Source organism: Passer montanus, unplaced genomic scaffold, assembly GCF_014805655.1.
Source record: "Passer montanus isolate IOZ18808 unplaced genomic scaffold, ASM1480565v1 scaffold1, whole genome shotgun sequence".
Lineage (NCBI taxonomy): Eukaryota > Metazoa > Chordata > Aves > Passeriformes > Passeridae > Passer > Passer montanus.
In genome coordinates this window covers 12,186,754-12,206,909 of record NW_024356504.1, presented here as the reverse complement: position 1 = coordinate 12,206,909, position 20,156 = coordinate 12,186,754, and positions in this window count along the sequence as shown.

Genomic DNA, 20,156 nt, shown 5'->3' with positions numbered 1-20,156 from the left:
AATACAGAGTGTCTGTTCAGGGAATGCTGTTAGGATTGCAACGGGGAATATGAATATACTAAAAAGATATACTATATAGATATATATATCTTAGAATAGATTGCAACGGGGAATATGAATATACTAAATTCTAGAAAGATATTTCTGTAATCATTGTAAATCAATGGATTTTAAAAAAAAAAAAACCACAAACAAACAATCATGTTCTGTAATCATTGTAAATCAATGGATTTAAAAAACAAACAAACAAACAAACAATCATTATTCATATGGTGAACTTCACATTCAAATAGAGAGATGTCAATGAGACCCACATACTGGCTAGTCATTTTGGTCAGAAGTGTATTACCTAGTTGAGAGCTCTATAAATAATGGAATTTACAGATTGACATATGAATCACATAACAAGAGACAAAATTAATTTTGTGTTGTCCTGAAAAAATTCAATTGTCCTAAACCAAAACATTTTAGAATTCTTCCATTTTAATGATTTTTTTTAAATTAAAAATGGACCAATTTTTCAGGGGTAACACTGAGATAAAAAAACTGTTTTTAAAATTTAGAATATATTAAAAACACCACTCTGTGTTCTCCCTTTCCTTTGCCTTTTCTGCAACTGTTTTTTTGGGTTTTTTTAATGAAATTGCTTATTCAATTTAACTTACATTTATGAACAATCCTGTCATCCCCAAAATCATCTCAATGAGTTGCATTCAGCCAGCTTCTCACCTGCTCTGAGCTGGGTTAGATTAAAATGCGGGAAGTCAGCTATAAATCTCAACCATTGCACAATGATGGAAATGTTTTTGGCAAGTGGTGATAGTGTAGACATCGCCAATAAGTGCTTCAAACTGGACGCTTTGTCTCCTAAACCCCATTAACACTCATCAGGATTTCATATTTATTTAGCAGCATTTCTTTCTTTCCAAAGTACCCGATCCAAAGAAAAAGGAATATTTGCTTGACTTCTTTCTGATCAGGCCTCAACCTCCTGCTTTCTTTTGGAAAAATAGAAAGGCAGTACAAAAACATTGTAAAGTTTCTATTTTTTTTCCTAGCCTTCCTTTGTTCTGTTTTTTTGCTTTTTTTTTTAGTTTGGGTTTGTTGTTTTTTTTAATGAAGCTAAATAATTTCTTCTCAAAGTCTGCCTTGTTCCTCTTCCATATGTTCCCTGCCTACGTAAATACCTTTAGCCTCTTTATTAATTCTTTCACAAATGTGTTTAGACCTCCTTCTCACTGTTCCTTTTTTTCTAGCAGGTTTCAATCTAATCTAATGGTACTTAGTAGCCGGTTCAGGTCCAGCGGAAGTTTGTGCCACTGTCCTGGCATTAGTGGAGCAATATAGCTTATTCTGGGTCTTGCTTTGACCCTCCCTTTCTCTGCAGTTAACACTTTCTCTCTGCAGCTCTCCTCCCACTAAGGCTTGAATAATAAAACATGCTGCAAAGCAGTGGTGTTCCTGAGCGTTAGCATTTGGGGTAGCAGATGGGGTGATAAAGAAACTGTTTGTGGGGGCGGGGTATGGCCCCTATTACTCCACACCCACTACATGTATTTTTAGCCATTAAATATAATGTGGAAATGTAATGCATTTCAGAACTGTATTTTATCAATATATTATCCCCTTAAGTACAGTACTTTATAAATATTGATAAACTTGATTATAAACAAACTCATTGCTAATTCCTGGAGAACAGTCATCGTGATGTGGCAGTGTTTACTGAAGTGGCGATTGGCATGAAGCTGTGATGCAAAGGATATATTCCTCTGGGTTAACAATTTGCTAGAGGACATATCTCTGTGCATATATTCAGTTCAGTGGGTCTGCACAAGTATATGCAAAAATACTATTTGACAAACAAATGCTAATGTTTACATAATATCCCATCTAAGAGGCATGGTAGAATTTTTTTTGAGTCTCAGTATCTGTAAATATATCAACTACTAGTTAAGAGCCTTATAGGAAGAAAAATAAACTGCCTGTACCTCTCAAAAATATTCTCAGTGAAAATGTGCAATTCCTATTTCTAGAATTTTATTCCTATTGGATCTAATTCAAAATTAATGTAAATTACAATACTTACTAAGTAGAAAGTGGGTGCAACACACTACTGTTATGATTGGTATTGCCTTACAGCCAGTGTTAGCACTTCACAGTGATAATGCAAGGTGAACAAAAAGCAGCCCTCAAAGTGGTTCCTCACCCCACAGTGAATCACTCTGAGCAGAGCTTTCCCACCAAGCAAAATACAGGTCAGCATGGGAAAAACACAGAACACAATCTCATAGAAACAATACTCTGAATAAGATAAAATGCCTGCCACAGGAAAAATCTGAATTCTGTAACTGTTCTCACTGTTACATTTGTTCCGTTAAAAAGAAACACAGTAAGTTCCTTTCTTCTTGATTCTATATTTCAGAGATTCATGTCCTTGTATTTTTTAATTTCTAACAAATCTTTTCTATCACAATTTAAACTCTTTTTTTTTATTATCAAAAGAAAGAAAAGCTTGTAAAAAACCGAATTCAAACATTCTATTCATTCTTTATTTCTAAATACACTTTTATTTCTTCAGCTAAGGCAAATTATTTTCCTGAGAAGAAAACTGCTTGGAACTTAAGAAAATTATCAGAAAGCAACTTACAATTTTTTCCCTTCTCTGTTTTGCTTTAAATTACATTTCAGATTAAAATTAATATGATGTATTTATACATTTTACATCAAATAAGGACTCTTTACTTAGAGACTAGCAAACTGTTGAGATTACTTTTCTGAAAATTTAAAATATGTATGTTTCAAAATATTAAATATGTATGTTTCAGCCAGGTGATTATCTGCATTGCCTCTCAAAAAAACAGGTTGCAGGTTCCTATGTTCTGTGTCTTTGTGTTTCCATTCGCTGTATGGACACAGGGGACTCTGACTTTCAGACATGAGCTATGAAAGTAATTAATGCATTTATGTAGCAGCACTTTTCATAACAATAAGGGGTTACTTGATGCATTTTTCACACATCCTTTGATTTCAAGGAGAAAAAAAAAGGAAACAAAAAGAAAAGAAGAAAAGCTTTGTTATCTTTAGAGATTGACAAAAAGGACCCTTCTGCATACACAAAAAATGAAGAAAACAGATTTGTTTTGACAGGCTATTATACTACAAAAATATTTTTGAATGTAAGCTGCAGCAAAGTTCAGTCTTAGAAAACGTAAACCCGGTACACTATTTTCACTAATGTTATAGGGAAGTATGGAGAAGTGAATGCAAACGATTCTTTTTCGGTTTTCTTAAATAGGCAAGTAGCAGGATAGCCTAACAATTTACTATTGAAAAAATTTTCTTAAATGTCATAATTTTCACAAAATTAAAATATTTCTTGCATACACTGTGAAGTGACCACCCTTTATTTTGCAATCAGAGAGCAGAGCTGGCAGAACTGAAGTGGTTTGGCAGCTGCAGAGATGAAACTGAACTGAACAAACAGTTTCTTAAGTGATGCTTGGATAGAAGAATTTGGAAACAGTTCAGCTTTAAAAAAAATCATTTAAATGTGTGAATCCTGCTTGTTACATTCTTGGGAGTAATTTCTATATATATGGCACAGTAGTTATTATACCGCTAAGGAAAGAAAAGTATAAAAGTATTAGAATAAATCCCTGTTGCAGAAAAAGTACAGCTCTATTTACAGAGATAACTATAGTTAACACATACAGGCAACAATATATAATTTTGGCAATACTCTTGCATGCCAAGTTACGAAGAACAATCACTTATTTCTTTTATTCTGACCCAGGGCACAGTTGTGCATAATAAAGAAATCTTTTCCTCTGCTGGCTACATTTGAACTTCTGAACATCCATATTCAGCAAAAATGGCTTGGAGGGCATGTTGAGAAATACTTGGTGAGTTTTACATTAACTATCCATCAAGGGCTACAGGCGACAGCCTCATCAACCACTTTGCAGAGCATCCTGCTGAATAGCAGAGAGCTCACTATAAAGAAGTTTCATATTACTTTCTGCAGTAGGAAATATCTGGTGTAGTTTTCAGTGAAATCTGAATTTCATAGAGTCAAATCTCTCTACAGTTTCATAGCTTGGATGCTTCATTTTGATCGACTTCAGTTCTTCAAAGTATGCACATTCTGAGCTTTTCTGATCTCAAAGGGACAGGCGTAATTTATTGCTTAAATTTTCTGTTCTCTTGTGAGTCCAGAAAGAAGAAAATGAATATACTTGCAAAGAGTATCTGTATCTCAACAACAGCTTCTCATTCAGCATGAGGTCTTCAAAGCAAGTGAAGATTTTGGGTTTGCTGGCATTTTGTCACCCTAACTAAGGCAGCCAACTGGCTCTGGTTTTAACACATAAAAACTTCTGTTAATTTTTATTTTTTGCCTAGATCCACTATATTGTTTGAAAAGAAAAAAATGGCTCTTCGGATGAGGCTTATTAATTGTATCCACCATATTATGGACATTATCAGTGTTATGGACTGTGGGCTGTTTCCCAACATCCAGTACTATGTACTCATATCTAGTGTGATTCAAGGAAATAGACTGCATATGTTTACTATCCAGAGACACTGCTAATTACCATAAAGTTGACATTAACCAGAGGTCATCAAAAATTCAGAGTCAAAGTTTGCAATTTTTTTACTTATGCAAGTTAGCAAGAACTTGAATGACTCAAAAATGTAATTGCAGGCCCAGCAAATGTGCTTCATCATGTGCTGTCTAATATAAAGTAATTGTTCTTCAATTACTTTAGATAGTGAATATATAATATATTCACTGAATATATTCGATATAGAGAGTATATATATTCAGATACATATGTATATATTCAGTGAATATATCTATTTTCACCACCTCACTATTTAGGGATTGTGGAACATCATGCTTTTTATCTCATCCTCTTCAATAAAAATGATTCTAAATCTACATATTTTTTCATCAGCAGATCTCAAAAGTAATGCCTTCTATTCCACAATGTATTCTCTGGAAGTCTTCAGTAAAATTTAATAATTATTATACAAAAATGTTTATTTCCCTATGATATTTCAGATTTTCAGTTTTCAGTAGCTCCGTGGATATTTCATCCCTTTTAAATTTAATAGCTGAGGGACAGCTATTTGATAATTTTGCTCAGGAAGAATGTGTTATAAACCAGGCCAAACCCTATATATAAAAAATGTTTTAAAAGCTTCCTTCATCTCACTTTGCTGGCCTTTGTACAATCACATATGAAAAAAGATGGACAAGATAAACATAAAAAAATATATAACACAAGCAAATAAACCAAAAAAGCAGGAATTAAATTACTAACTTAAAGAATCTGCAGAAAAATGCACCAGGCACCTGACAGTTTAAAGATTTACCTGTGTGCTTGCTTTTAAAACATATATTTGTGTTTCTGTGTGTCTGGGCTGTCACCTATCTTGCCTTTTCCATCTCAGTCAAGCACACGTTGTACAGGCTGGGGATGGGAAGACTGGCAGATTTGATATCAAGGTTTTCTGGCAATTCTAATGTATTCTACCTTTGCACACATACATCTCTTTGTTTAGTGCAGGATATTAATTTTCAAAAGGAATGCATTTGTTTTCAATAGCATTGCCTAAAGTGGACTGCAGTGATGGTAAACAACAACAAAATCCCATAGTGAACAGGTAGTGCTAACCTTTTCTGATTATCCAGGAATCAGCACTACCTGTGCTCTTTCACTACACCAAAGACTGCGAAGCACGGAGGATTCATACCCACATTCTCTGCTGTGCCATCAAAGACCTGCAACCCCCTACAGACAAGGCTGTAGCAGTAGGATAGCAAGGGCAACTCGAGCAAAATTATCCCCTATATGCTCCTGCTTTGGGAAGATGCCCCTGACCATAACTGAGAGTGCTAACAGTTGAGGAACAAGGGACAACACTAAGTTAGAGTACAACCCTCTCCCAGAATATGAAACTGAATCCCTGATTACATTTTTTTGGCATGCTGAAGATCTATTACAGGTATTCCAATGACACTTTGAGGAAAGAGAGTAGCACAAAGGTCTTTGTCATATATTAAAAGTTCATTGCTGTATTTTTCATAATAAGAAGTAAATTGGAATTATTAAAGCTAGAATTGTTACAACAGAGGTATTTTTTAGAAGATGATGCAAGGCATGGTACAAGCTTATCACTTATCAAGAAACCGTATCACTTACAAGACCCCATATGTTTCACTCATATGAGCAAAACCAGCAACTGGTTAAGACTGAAACACAAACATCTCACAGATTTTCCAATTTTGCAATAGTTATTTGAAACAAATATTAAAGGATCATAGGTTCTGTGACCTGATCTTTCTCTTCACAAAGGGTCTCCTTTGTAACACAGTCACATCAGCACAAGCATACGGGTCTACAGGTGGTAAGCAGTAAAGCACTGCTTCAGACACAAGAATTACAAATCCAAATGGCTTTACATGGCAATAAAAATCTCTTCTGCCCTCATTACTAGACTAACCTAATTTGTATATTGTATTCCTTCTGCTCTGGAAACAACAGTGATACTTCTTTCTTTGCTAATGGGGGCTCCCTCTGAGCTCAGCATCCATTCATGTTTGCTTGACTTTTCTTCTACTGCTGGCAGAGGAAATCTACTCTTTAAGAGGAGCATGACTGGTCACATTCTCATGAGGAAAAAGCTCATTTGGTCTCAGTGTTTGGGTCCTAAACTCTCTTATTCATTCTCTAGATCCTTTGTAAAAGCAGTGTGATTCATTCACTTGGTGGAAAAGATGTTCACTTCCCCTTTGGATGTTCTTGCTTGAAAAAGTCTTAGAATCAATAATCATAAATGGGGTCTTGGTACACTTTCCTTTCTCTTTCATTCTAACTTGGGCGTAGCTTTTATTTTCATTAAACATGCACTTAACTGTGACCATACTACACAGAATCTTTTGAGCACTAAGAAAAGAAATAAAAGTACTCAAAAACCTCCTGCCTTTTACTCAGAGACTTTGAAATATGCCTCTATTCTGAATCCAGCATTAACTTTTTTTCAAAGTTGTTTCATATGATTTGGCACAGTAAGTGTAGTTTTCAGAACTGGATATTCATAATTCATTTGACAGTGATGAAACTAATAAAATACTGACTATTGTGAGTTAATATTATTCTTTGAACAGAAAAAGGCAGTTCTTAAAGACTATGATAATTAAATATTTTCTAAAATGCCACAGGGAAAAATATTCCACCTAATCACAAATTCTGTCCAATATTGTGTGAATATTAATGAGATCTGTATTCATTTTAGGCAAAGTAGAAGGAGAAATCTGGGAAAATTCTATAGAAATCTAAAACAAATTTGGATTATATTCAGGACAATGACCTATGTCAGTGTGATTTCATTATCTTCTTCTAGAACCACAGCTTTCTGGCTTTGTCTCACATTTTTAAAAGTATAAGTAGCCAATAATCAAAGAAAATAGCTGTGCAAGGTTGGCACCATCTGCCACTGTCATGAATATGCTTGGCTTTTTGTTTTCACTTCTGTCCTCCAAGTGAAATAAAGGAAACACGCATTTTACTTTTTTTACATATGCAATGAGCTAGTCACCTTCTCCAGGCTGCTCCTTTATCTCCTGCTTGATGAAAGAAAGCAATGCAGGCAGTAAAATACTGGCTAATACATAGCTGGCAGCATTTCTTGAAAGTTACTTTAACAATCCCTTTTTGGTTACAGGCAGATTTATTATAATGACTGCTTTTCTGTACAATTTATGAATCCGATTATGCAAAAACTCTCACTTTTGCTGTTATTGATAAACAATTATAGGAAAAAATATTTTGTACAAGGAAGACAGAACTGGTGATCTTCTGTTACATGTCATGCAAGAATGACATGTGGGTGGATGCTGCAGTTCTAACATTGAAATATCTTTAATTAGAACTGTTGGGACTTTCCCTCTCATGTTTCATTTACAGTTTCTTCTTTCTTTTATCTTTTGTTGCTTTTTTCCTTTTTTTCAACCAAGAACTCTCAAATGTCAATTTACATTCATTTCAAATTATTGAACTAGAGGGTTGCTGTCTGTTATCTTCTATTAGTATGATTATAATGTATGTTACAACTTACATTCCATTTTATAAATACATATTCATTACTTATTATCAAAAAGAATTACTAAAGTAAAAACATTATTAAATCATTGTACTAAATTTTCTGAAAAGTAATATCCATTTCACATTTAATTTAATATTAGTGGAGTCAGTGTTGCACTAAACATGAAACAAATATTGCAGTATTAACAGAAGAATTATGTCTAAAATAACAAAGACATTAATGAATTAAGATTACTTACATTATATAACTGCAGTAGGCACAGCCAACTTTAAAAATTAGTTTCAAGGCTGTTACAATACACATCAATTCTACTGCTAACTGCTTTTTCTTAGAATTTTGCGAAGTATATTCAATACTTTTATGCTACCATGAATGTTTATTAAATAAACCATCAAGCAGCAAAAAGGCAAGTATTTTAAAGGTCTGGCTTTAAAACATTCATATTAGTTGTATTACTTTATGGAAAGTGCTGTTTAATAGCTCTTAAAGATTACAATTTGAGGCTAAATTTGAGGTTGATACTGTGATCCCTTTAGTTCAGGTTCTGCAAAAGTGTACACAGTGATTTAAAATTTGAATCCTTACAGTTTCTTGATTACAGTATGAAAGGTAAAATAATTCACATGCTTTTCTTTGTCTATCAGAGTGATGAATTGCATACTTAAAAATTTTAATAACAACCATTTATCCATCCTAACGATGGAGTGTCCGTACAAAGACAACAGTATTTTGCAAAACAATTCATTTAGGAAACAGTCACATGACCTTTTTAACTGCCTTTAAGATAGCAATAAAATTGGCTCAGTCAGCCAGCCCTAATGAGGAAGAGAGAGAAAACATCAACCTTTTCCCTTTCCTCTATCTAATTATAAACAGCATTGTCAACCGACTCCAAGATCAACCGAATTCTAATTGACCTCAGACACTGCACAATAAAAGATAGTGAGAACTGCCAAAATGAATGTTAAAAACATAAACTGTAATTAGTGTTTAACTCTTCATTTTTCATTAAATTTTTCTGCTCTTCACAATCACAGCTTTTTCTGTAAAATTCATTTCTAGGCTGAAATTTACTAAAATTGGGCACATTCTAGAAAGTCTATATGATGTGTCCCTGAAAAGGAAAAGTCAGTGAGATGGTAAAATTCTGTGAGAAATAAAAAATGGTAACTGTGAAGCACATCATTTAATACCTCTACCAGTGATCTATGGAGTTATTAACTTTTATTCAAACACAGCATGGTCTTACCCAATTAGCTAAGTTTTAGTTATATTTTCAAGAGCTTCTTAAAGGACTGTAATCCTCCAAATATTTAAATGAATGTCTTCATTTAATTCCATATTGCTCTTCTGTGCTTAATATAAACTGTTGAAACTATTAATATCAATAACAAGCATGACTTGGTCCTAAATCTTCATAAGGCTTTACAGTTGTAATGTTTTTAATATTAGTTAATGGAATTGACATACACAGAATTTATATTGGTAAATAGTTTATCTAGATTTCTAGCTACATAGATGGGGCACACAGCCTTATAGTTTTTATTACATAATTGTATCTGCCCTAGCTACTCCAATGACAAACTTATAAAGGCTGAAGCCTTTCTCAAATCTTGCCTTACAGATGAAATCCTTAACATGGGTTGTATTCTGCACACATTCCCTATATTTACTTTAAGATATATATTTATACCTAATATAAATACCTGAAAGGCTTAAAAATGTAATCATCACCTTCCAACATTTCACTCATCACTTGCACCTAGCTTCTATCTTAATGCAAACAATCCAATTAGATCTTACACATTTGCAAAGTAAGTATTGCATTAAAGCATAGCGAAGTTTTGATATACCGGATTCTTTTTTTTTTAACTGGATATCTAAAAAATGGCAATTTCTAGTTCTGATCATTAACTGACTAGCCCTCTGAAATCCAGAAATAGGTTGCTGCAATTCCATATGTTTTCATCTCTTAGCCCTCATTACTCACTATTGCTGTAATGATTTCTAATTTTATATTGACATCTTCCTACAATTTCATTTGTTGTATTTTTCTTCCACTGCTACCTGAATCTCATCACATATTTTCCTACAGGGTGCTTCAGTAATGCAAATCACCCACCAGGGATAATGCTTCTAATCTCCATGTGCATGATTACTCAGGTAACATGATGATGAGTCTAGAAAATCAGGCTAAAGTGGTCACTCTTCTCTAGCACTTGAAAGACTGAAAAGACAGTGCTTACTTGAGGAAAAAATGGTGATAAGGAGGAAGACTACTTTTTCTAAGTTACTACCCCTTCAAAGTCTCTCTAACAGAGTCATCTTCCCTAGATCTGCCATTTCAGAATATAATTATTTTCTGAATTGGTACAGCCCCAGCAGACTTAATTTGTATGTAGGTTATATTTTCACAATAAATGAGACCACAGTTTGATAATACATTAAATTTACTAGTGTTATTGGCTTAATACATCTACTTTCAAAAAAAAAAAAAAAATCAAAAAACCATTTGCCTTATACTCCGCAATCAACTCCATTTGCACAACCAAAGATGGTTACACAGAAGGAGCTGGTGTGGGGAACTGGTGCAGTCAGAAATCAAACTGGTCTGAGTGCCCAAGGCAACCAACGCTCAAGCCACAGTCTCAGCTGCAATGGTAATAGGCACTACTGTAATCTGCATTTCTTATCCTTGTTACCTTACAGAAATGCAATGGCAAGGGTCTTATCCTTCAGTAGAAAGCAAATTACAAAATCTATAGGGATTTTGGGTGGCTAAAAAATACCGTCACTTTTTCTGGTGTGTTTTCACCATTAGGTTTGCAAAATACCATCTACAGGAGTAAGTGCTCCTTTCATTTATGGCAGAAATACATATCCATCTTTCTCTTCCATCAAGCTTGTAAATTGGTTGGCATTTCTAAATTTTAAAAAGTATGGTGAGAGTGTAAGTAATTATTATTTCAGGCAATAAGTGATTATTGACTATAATTGTGTATATTACTGCTGAGCAAATAAGTAATAGCATAAAGAAAGAAGATGAATTCGTAGTGAAATCATAAAATGTATATTTCTTACATTAATTTATGTAAGAGAAGTTCCTTTAAAAATGCAGATATAAGCGTTTTTTAAATTAAGCACCCTTTTTAAAGCGTGCATTTTACATGGATCAAAATGTGTCTTGGTATTTTTAATCTTAGGCCAAGCGGTTAAAGATATTTTGACACAAACGTTTCAAGTGTGAAATCCTCCACATAATTTCTCAACAATCTCTTCTGAGTTTAAAAAAATAAGCCCCTTATTTCTGTAACTTAAGATGTGCAATACTAAACTTTATAACAAAGTCATTATAGATGCAAAGATCTCTAGATAAATACCAGCCACAGATACTAATGTCAGTATCACAAGCACAGCTAGTAAAATAATTTCATATGAAAATAAAGTTATCTATAAATTAAAATCTTAGATTTCACTACATGACAGTTCACACAAAAATCTTATGTAAGCCACCACTTTGTTTCTTTTTTCTTCCCCCTCTAACGTGACATTCTTTGGCTTACTCTTTTGAAATAACACTATAACACAAATGAAATTATATGAGACTATTTTTATGTTACAGGCTATAGTCATGCATTTATATGGATTTCTCAAATTGTATCTATCAAATCATATCTAATCAGTCATAATGATTGTTAAATCAAAGCTTTCTCTTTTTTTTTTGTTTTATTTTCCAGTTTATTGCATTGTCTCTTCTAAAAAATTTTGTGATATACTTAATAATAATGGGAAAAGCACTACTGAAAGTGAAGACACTTTGCAGTTAAAACTGAGAGATTCAGAACACAGAATTTCTTTTCTGTGTGCCTTCTCATAGCTCTGTAATGCCAAGTAAAATCACAGCTAAGTATCAGGTAAATCCAAGTTTCTAAATGCTTCCTTCCAAATGGGAGAATATATGTTATTCAACACTTTTTTTTAGTATGATGATTCTTTTCAGGTAGGATACAGATTATAAGAAAAATGAATACCAGAATCAAATCCTAGCATCAGATAGAAAGGAATTTTAAGATAACAAGCAAAAGAATGACTATGGGTATGTGAAACATTTGTTTGCAAGATACAATGGTGTTTTAAGCACATACCTAGTGCTTTCTCCACATGCTGAGTAACCAGGCTAATTAAAAAGCCCATACAGCTCTTGTTAAAATCTGTTCAAATTTTTGGAGCACCTGTTATAACAGAATGCCCACAGACTTGATAGTTTAGAGCCAAGACACCTGCTACCTTATGTCTCACAGTATGTTCAGTTTTATACTGATAGTGAAAAAAAAGTCCACTTTCTGACATTTAACAATCTCATAAATGATGAGAAATAAATTGCAAAATTTCGTAATTTAACCCTTGACTGTCACTTCTCTTTACCTATAATTTCCTGTGAGCAGGCAATACAATGTCCTTTTGGAACTATCTCATTTCTTTGTTGCTGAATTTACTGTATGTTATGCTATACTGATCACAGTGTATAATTCTAGCTTTGCCTTGCTCCATACATTTTAAACGTATGGCTAGTATGTAAGTAAATGTAGCTTTTCTGAAAAGGGAATGTGCTTCACACCTGCAGCAAAATCCAGTAGTCAGTATTTGTGCCTCCTTGAGTCAGACTTTCTTCTACACTACTGATCAAAAACTAAAAAACACTGATTAAAAAATTATATTTTACTTCAAAACTTTGTTTAAATATGATCTGGCAATAGTAACAGAAATATACCCCAGCACACAATTTTGTTAATAAACACATATAAGCCCTGATCTCTTGAGAGTGGAAGAATTTTTGGAAGTCCAAAAAAAGGGGAAGTTATTAACAAGCAGTTACCAACAGGTGTAAAAAGCAGAGAAAGATTTTATTATTTTTAAAAAATCATCACAATAGCCTTTTGACAGTGACTCAAACCTTGTCAATATTTAGGTATATGACTAATTTTATATGTATGTAAATAGAGTGTATGAATATCTGCAGGATCATGACAGTTACATTTTGTAGGTATCTGAGTCATGCTGGAATCACTTTATGTAACTGGTTGCACTGGGAACAGGATTTTGTCTATGGATTCTACAAGAAACTGTTGTACTTATGTAGCCATAGCTACTGGTTTAATCAGACTTTAGTATTTAGAAAGAAATTGGGAATGAAGAGACTCCATGAGCACATCTTGAAGTCAGCTTACTTTTCTATTCTGCAGTTTAGATCTATAAAAATCTGGATTTAAATATTTTTTCATATAATAATGTTTTAGATATACTGATGAACAGAAATACAAACCTCTCAGGTTCAGAACTACATTTTCTTGGATGAATAGTCAAGACCTCACACACTAAGTACTAGATATCAAGCTATTCCCATATTAGAATATACTACAAACTTGGACAAAAATGTGAAACAACACTCTTTCAAAGCAAAACTTCTACCTTTGGTATTTAACATTTCTATATGAATACAAGTAGTAGTGAATAAAAACCTGGTCTTCAAAGCATAGCATAAAAAATACATGAAAGATCAGAAATTAAGCAATAATAAAAGAGTAATAAACCAAATTGCATCAGCACAGTTCCTCAACAGGTAGATTTCATTCACCCATAACTCTTACAAGTTCACAGGGAATATTTACTGAGAATAACAAATTATAACTTAAATAATTATTTTAATTCTTTAAATATTTCTTTGTATTTCAGAACTCATTTTCACATAGCTTTTGTATGCATTAGAAGCATAAATGTTGTTGGTTTGCACATCCCATTTCCATTTAGAATTCATATTAATTTAAGCCAGGAAAATTAATTTGTAATAGATATTAAAAGTTCTTGTAAGTTTTGTTAACTGTTAGTTGTGGAAATGGCATTTTTTCCCATATTCTGCCTATTGATTTGCCTTGGAGATAAAATCCAACAAGAAAGCAGGTGATAAGCCTTTGTTAATGCCTCTGGGATGAAATGCTGCAGCTACAGACTACTGTTGATAAACAGATTTTGAATTAATTACTTCTGCATAATTATCTGAGTTACCAAGTCTTAAAATTGAACACAACTGGTCTTCATACATTTGTTTATATACCTCCTGCCAGCCATGAAAAATGTTTTTACTTTATAAAAGATCATCAATTAAAAAAACTAATTTTAAATAAGGTAATAATAGAATCATCTGCTACTGTACAATGGCATATGGCAGAAAAATATTAATTGCAGTTATTTTTGTTGAATTCCAGAGGCAAGTAGGACAGCTAGCTCTGCAAAATTCAGGTCACTCTGTTGACAAATGAAAAGGTGGGCTCTCTGCTGGTTATTCTTTGAGTATAGTTACACTGAAAAAGCGACACTTAGACTTTAGTATTGAAGGGAATCAAGAGAAAGGCTCTCTGTACTTTATTGACTTGGACATCATGGATTTGAACCATTCCAGACCAAAGCAATTTTGAAATATTGACACATAACAGCTATGTCCTTCATACTGCTTTGAAAGATTAGGTGTGGGGACATTTTGGGTTTATTTATTTCTCTGCTAAAATCTGACTCAGGGTGATTCTTTGCAAAGCTTAGAAGGTTGTTAATATACAAAATTAGAACAGAAAGCTGTATTCTGCAACCATAATCTCCATTGTAAATTGTTTGTTCTTTTTTTTATATTTGTGTATGTCAAAGATAAAATATACAGGGAAAAAAAAAATTATTCAAAAGGGTAGCACATAGGACATTAAGTCCTGACAGATATAAGCAAATTATATTATTTAAAATATTTAAATTTTAGTGTGAATATTGCAATTTATATTAATTGCATGTCCACTAATAATTAAGATTTAAATCTCATAAGTTGGAATAGCATTTTGATCCAACTTCTTTGCAATTGCAGAGAAGAAAAGTTTACTTGAGCCTCATCAATCTCAAAAATTTTAAGGAATCATTGATACCAAAAACCATAAGAAGACTGTGACTTGTATTTATTATAAGTAAGCTCTGAACTTCTTTTCAACGCTTTATAGTGATTTTGAGCAATACACTTAAAAACAAATCAGGAAAGGAATCAGGGTGACCTTCACCCCCCATGTAAACTCAAAGAGGAAAACCCTATAATTTGTGAGCAAAAATTTTGACAGCATATTTTATCCATTAAGAAACACAATACTCGGTATAAAATTTTTCTGTGGATCACTTCCCACCCCATTTCCTACTCTCAAGTTTTCCTTTTCTGGTAATCTCATTAAGTTTTCTTCTCCAGTTCTCAATTCTCCCACTTATTCCAGCTGTTGCATCCTTTTTCATTCAATTTTTCATCCAGTATTTTCTTCCTTAAAATCCACAATTATAGTAGGTGTTTTAATGAACCAGAAACATCATAAGAGAAATATGACCACACTAAACACAAAGGAAATGTGCTTGCTTATCTCAGGCCAATTGCACTGGCCTACATCATAAATAGTCATTTCGTGGGGATGTTAGCCTGGTCATCATAAAAAGCCATGATGCCAGAATAAGCACACATATAGATGATTTCTAAATTTTAAAAAATTATATCCAGATTGAGATGTATTCAAATATTTAAACCTGCCAGAATATCTTTAAAGAACAGTGCCAAACACCAGACCCTATATTTCAAAATCTGCCTGTATAAATTGACATAGTCCTTTCCTGCACCAGCCATTTCCAGGATATTATTCTCTTCTGCCAAAAAGTGACCATAGTTTCCAAACTTCACTTTCAAAAAACTGCACTTTTCCACTTTTCAGCAGGAACTATTGGGACACAGTGATCCTGGTTTACTTTGTCAAGTAGCAGAATAGATTTGCAGCTTAATGTGGGTGTTAGTATTCATCATTCAGTGAGATAAAAACATTGCATACTTGGTACATTTTATGCTCTGTAAATACAGAAACTGGACATTACATCAATGAGATTTAATTGTAAAATTAAGAAAATATTAGGAAAAAAAACATTGAAGTTCAGTATTTATACCATATATGTTGCAAATAATATTAAGTTATTTTAATTTTAAAATTTTTCACATTATAATATAGCTTAGCTGATCAAAGACATCCTCTAATACAGGGCATTCTTAGCTAGTTGTTTTTGTATTTTGAATTTGTTGGCATACTTTAAAGAAATGGCAATTTTTGGATATAGTTCACCCCACTTTCATAAAGTTGGTCTTTAAAGTGTTAATAGCTTGAAGTAGTCAATATTTTTTCATACACTTTTCAAGTTGCCTGAAATTATTGTAATGTGACTATATATTGGGTTGATACGAGGGACTTACTGATTTGGAAGACTCTATAAGAGTTTTATAAAAATATTTACCTGAAGACACACTTTCGCTGTGTTGGTGTGTGAATACAGAAGACTTTTGACCCCTGTCTACAGAATGACTCCAGCACTACAAAGCCTGGGTGCTCAGCTGTTACCAACTGCAGACTCTGACAATACCTGCATGGCTGGGCCTGGGCTGGATTTGACATGCAAATGCAAACCACAAACAACAGCTCAAAGCCAGGAACTTCTAAGGACAAATATAGAGCCCAGTTTGTGCACTGGAGTGCCCATATTCATTGATCCAAATGGAAAAAGCAAAAAGATATGCAGAAGTTAGTTCAGTCAACCAGAAGACCCCAAGATAAGGAGCAGGCAGAAATTAAACACATCAAGGCAGGATGATTCCAGTCGGAATCAAGGCTAAAAGATTAGAAAGTCAGAGTTCAGATTCCAGGCTCAGGACTGAGGGGACATCAGAAACTAACCAATACAGTGAGTCTTTCTCTCTGGGAGCTTTTCTTCAGACCAATTTTACTTCTGCTGACTCACTGTGAGTTTTGAGCACAGATATGATCCTGCTGACTACAAGTTTCTAGGAGCCAGAAAAGAAACTTCTAAGCAAGAACCTGACTTAAGACTAGAGACAAGAGCATTTCTCTGGGAGAAGATGACCTGCACATAGGTCCCTAATCTATAGGACTGCTTCTTTTTTTCAGTGTTTGTAGAGAAAAACATAGAAGTAAAGTATAAGTTCTTGGGACGGTAAGGGAGAAAGAAAGGTTTCTTTGAGGAACTTTGAAATTTAGGAACTTTGAACTTCTAACATGGTGGGGGACAAAAACACCTCAAAAGCAAAGATACACAGATTTTTAAACAACCTTTCTCCTTTGCACTTATGTAAGCGTGTTGTCCCTTTCTTCATTGTTTTAGGTTCGAACTGTGTCCCAGTGTCCCAGCTACTGTGATTGCCATTGGGATATCTGTAAGAACATTTCCCCCAGTTTGCAGTTCTTAGAGCTCTCTGCGAGCTACCTAATAGATGCAATATGTTAGCATAAACATCAGGATCAGCAGCAATGCTGCTCTTTGGAGTTGGATCCTGGCTGCAGTCACTCTCTGGTGCTCAGCACGCGATGGCAGCAGCTTGCTCACACAGTACTGCCTGTGCAGAGGCAAACTGAGTAGGAGGGCAGTGGTTTCCTGGGACACTGAATGTTAGGCAAGGCCTCAGCACTTCCCTTCACATCTTCTGTGAGTCAGAACAAGAAAGGTGGTAAAAATAGGCACGTGGGAGGTGGGGAAAATGCATTATAGTTCTACTTTAATTGCAAATAGATCACTCAAGTCACAGTGCCTTTACAGATACACAATTTTGCATTGTGCAGAAAATAGCAATGGGAGGCTTAAGCTACTGAAGAAAGTAGCAGTGCTAAATGTGGGATAATCCTAAAATGGGTGGGTGTCAAATGTGTCTACAGGATGTCAAGGGATCACAGTTTTTTAACAGAAATCATGGTGGTCATCAAGTTGTTGTTCTCTGCTGGTTTCTTCCTCCCTGGAGCTCACACTCCCAGACACATAAAACAAACAAAATACCCTCAAACAAATTGATTAATTGCTTATAGCTCAACCTTCTCTTGAGTTTCTATGTGCCTGAAGATCATCAGAGCTACCTTTAAAATATGTGTTTCCTATATTACATTTTAAGGGGTCAAAATATATGTCTTTGGGATTTTCCAAAGGAGTATACTGATGTCCCACCACTCAAAGTTATAGTCAAGGGTTTGCTCACAGTAGTTGAAGCCAGACCAGAATATTTTCTTTTCTAGAGCTATTGCAGGTGCAGGAGATTTCTCTCTTTACTTTGTAAAGTAGATCAAAAAGTCTATTTCTTCCCTTTGATATGAATACAAAATCTAGATAAAAACTCATTTGCACTCTGTGTACAAACTAGAAGTCTGTTGTTCATTGAGAGATGATACTATTATTCATCATTTGTATGTGCTGTAAATAGAATATTGTAGTTCAGAGTGAATTATTTGCTACTGAAGATTTATCTATCTAAATTAAATAAAGAGCTCAAGCATGAAGCATTAGCCAAAGGAAAAGCAGAAGAAAGGAAAATCAGGAAGAAAAAGTGGTTTTAGTAGGGTCACATGGAAATTTTATCCTGGTGCTAGATGGCAATGAAAACTCTTCCTATTAAAAAAAAAAGAAATATTATTTATAGCCTGTGATGACAGTGTGACTATCTAAGCTCTCGGTTTCTCAGCGTTACATCTCTAGCATGCCTAAATATCTATAAAAAGTACCCACAAATTTCTGTTGGGCTACCTAACTGAATCTTCTTAAAGACAGACTGCTTTTTTTTCTTCTGAAAATCTCGCAGCAATAAGAGCTACCAAGTAAAAAATACAGCATTTGAACCTTGCACTGTCAGACCTCCCTGCTGCCTTCTGAACAAAACTTAGATTAAAGAGCAAGACTTGTGCAAGATGAGTACTCAATTTATACTTATTCAGCACCTAATTCTCAGTTTAGTGACCAGGTCCCAGCTGGTGTTGAACACAGTGCTAAATCTCACCTGAGAGTCACCTACACATTCTGGGTTCAGCTCTCCTTTAGTCTGCCCCCAGAGGTATCCTCACCTCAGTTTCTAATAGGTGACTATTGTTCAGTCGTATCTCTGAAAGACCCTCAATCACTTGCTACCCTCAACCTGAAAGTGGAGCCCATGGGAATCTGCACAATGTAACAGAAAGATTGGGGAAGCTTCTGTGTTTGTTGTGCTTTCAAAAAAATTTTGCCTAACTTGAACTTGTCTTGTACATTTGAGTACACACCTACAGCTGACTGCAAGTTAGACTTGTGACAAAATTTTCATAGCAAATTCAAATAGCTGGTATTGTCAGCAGAAATATTAAAATATGAATGCCATAGTAATGACTATTACATACAGATACTAGATGTATATGGAATTGCAGCTCCATTCACAATTTAGCAATAAAAAGGTCATCTTAAGGTATGTTTACAAGTGTGCCTGTCATATACTACACTTCAGGAAAATTGTGCTAATTGGTTAGCAAAGACAGAATTGTTTCAGAGCCCTGGGTATATAAAATACCTGGGTTTTGCAACAGGACTACCTTTGTGAGATTCAGAAACTAAAATAGTTTCAAGTATTTAACTCAACATGCTTAAAAACATAACAAATCAGAGTTGAACCATCTAGCAATACAAACAACATCAGTGCATGGGTCTGAAAGTCAAGGCCTGAGGGATATTTCTATTTTCAAACTCATAATTTATTTAGGCCAAAGACTATGCTTAGTGCTTTGCAAAATGGAAAATATAAGAGGCCCTACTTTGAAATAGGCAACAGACAAACCTTGGCTGCTGGAAAACAAAGCTGACATGTAGATTTGAAGTACAACCTCTCTAATCCTGTATTCATAACATATTCAAAACTTATCGCAAAACCAATGGGAATTACACTTACATAAAAACTACAAAATTACCCCCTGCTTTGTTACATGATTACTACTTCAGTTCTTATCTCTGCTGTGACAGTACACCAGAGGTCTTAGACTGTGAGAGTTCACGCACTGTACAAATACACTGAAAACATTACTGACTGACCTGAAAATTTTACTTTGATTTGAATAAAATATGAAGACAGGAAGAAAAAAAATGAAGAGTAATTTATTTATGCAGAGAGAAGAGGAGTATTAGTATACATAAAGGTA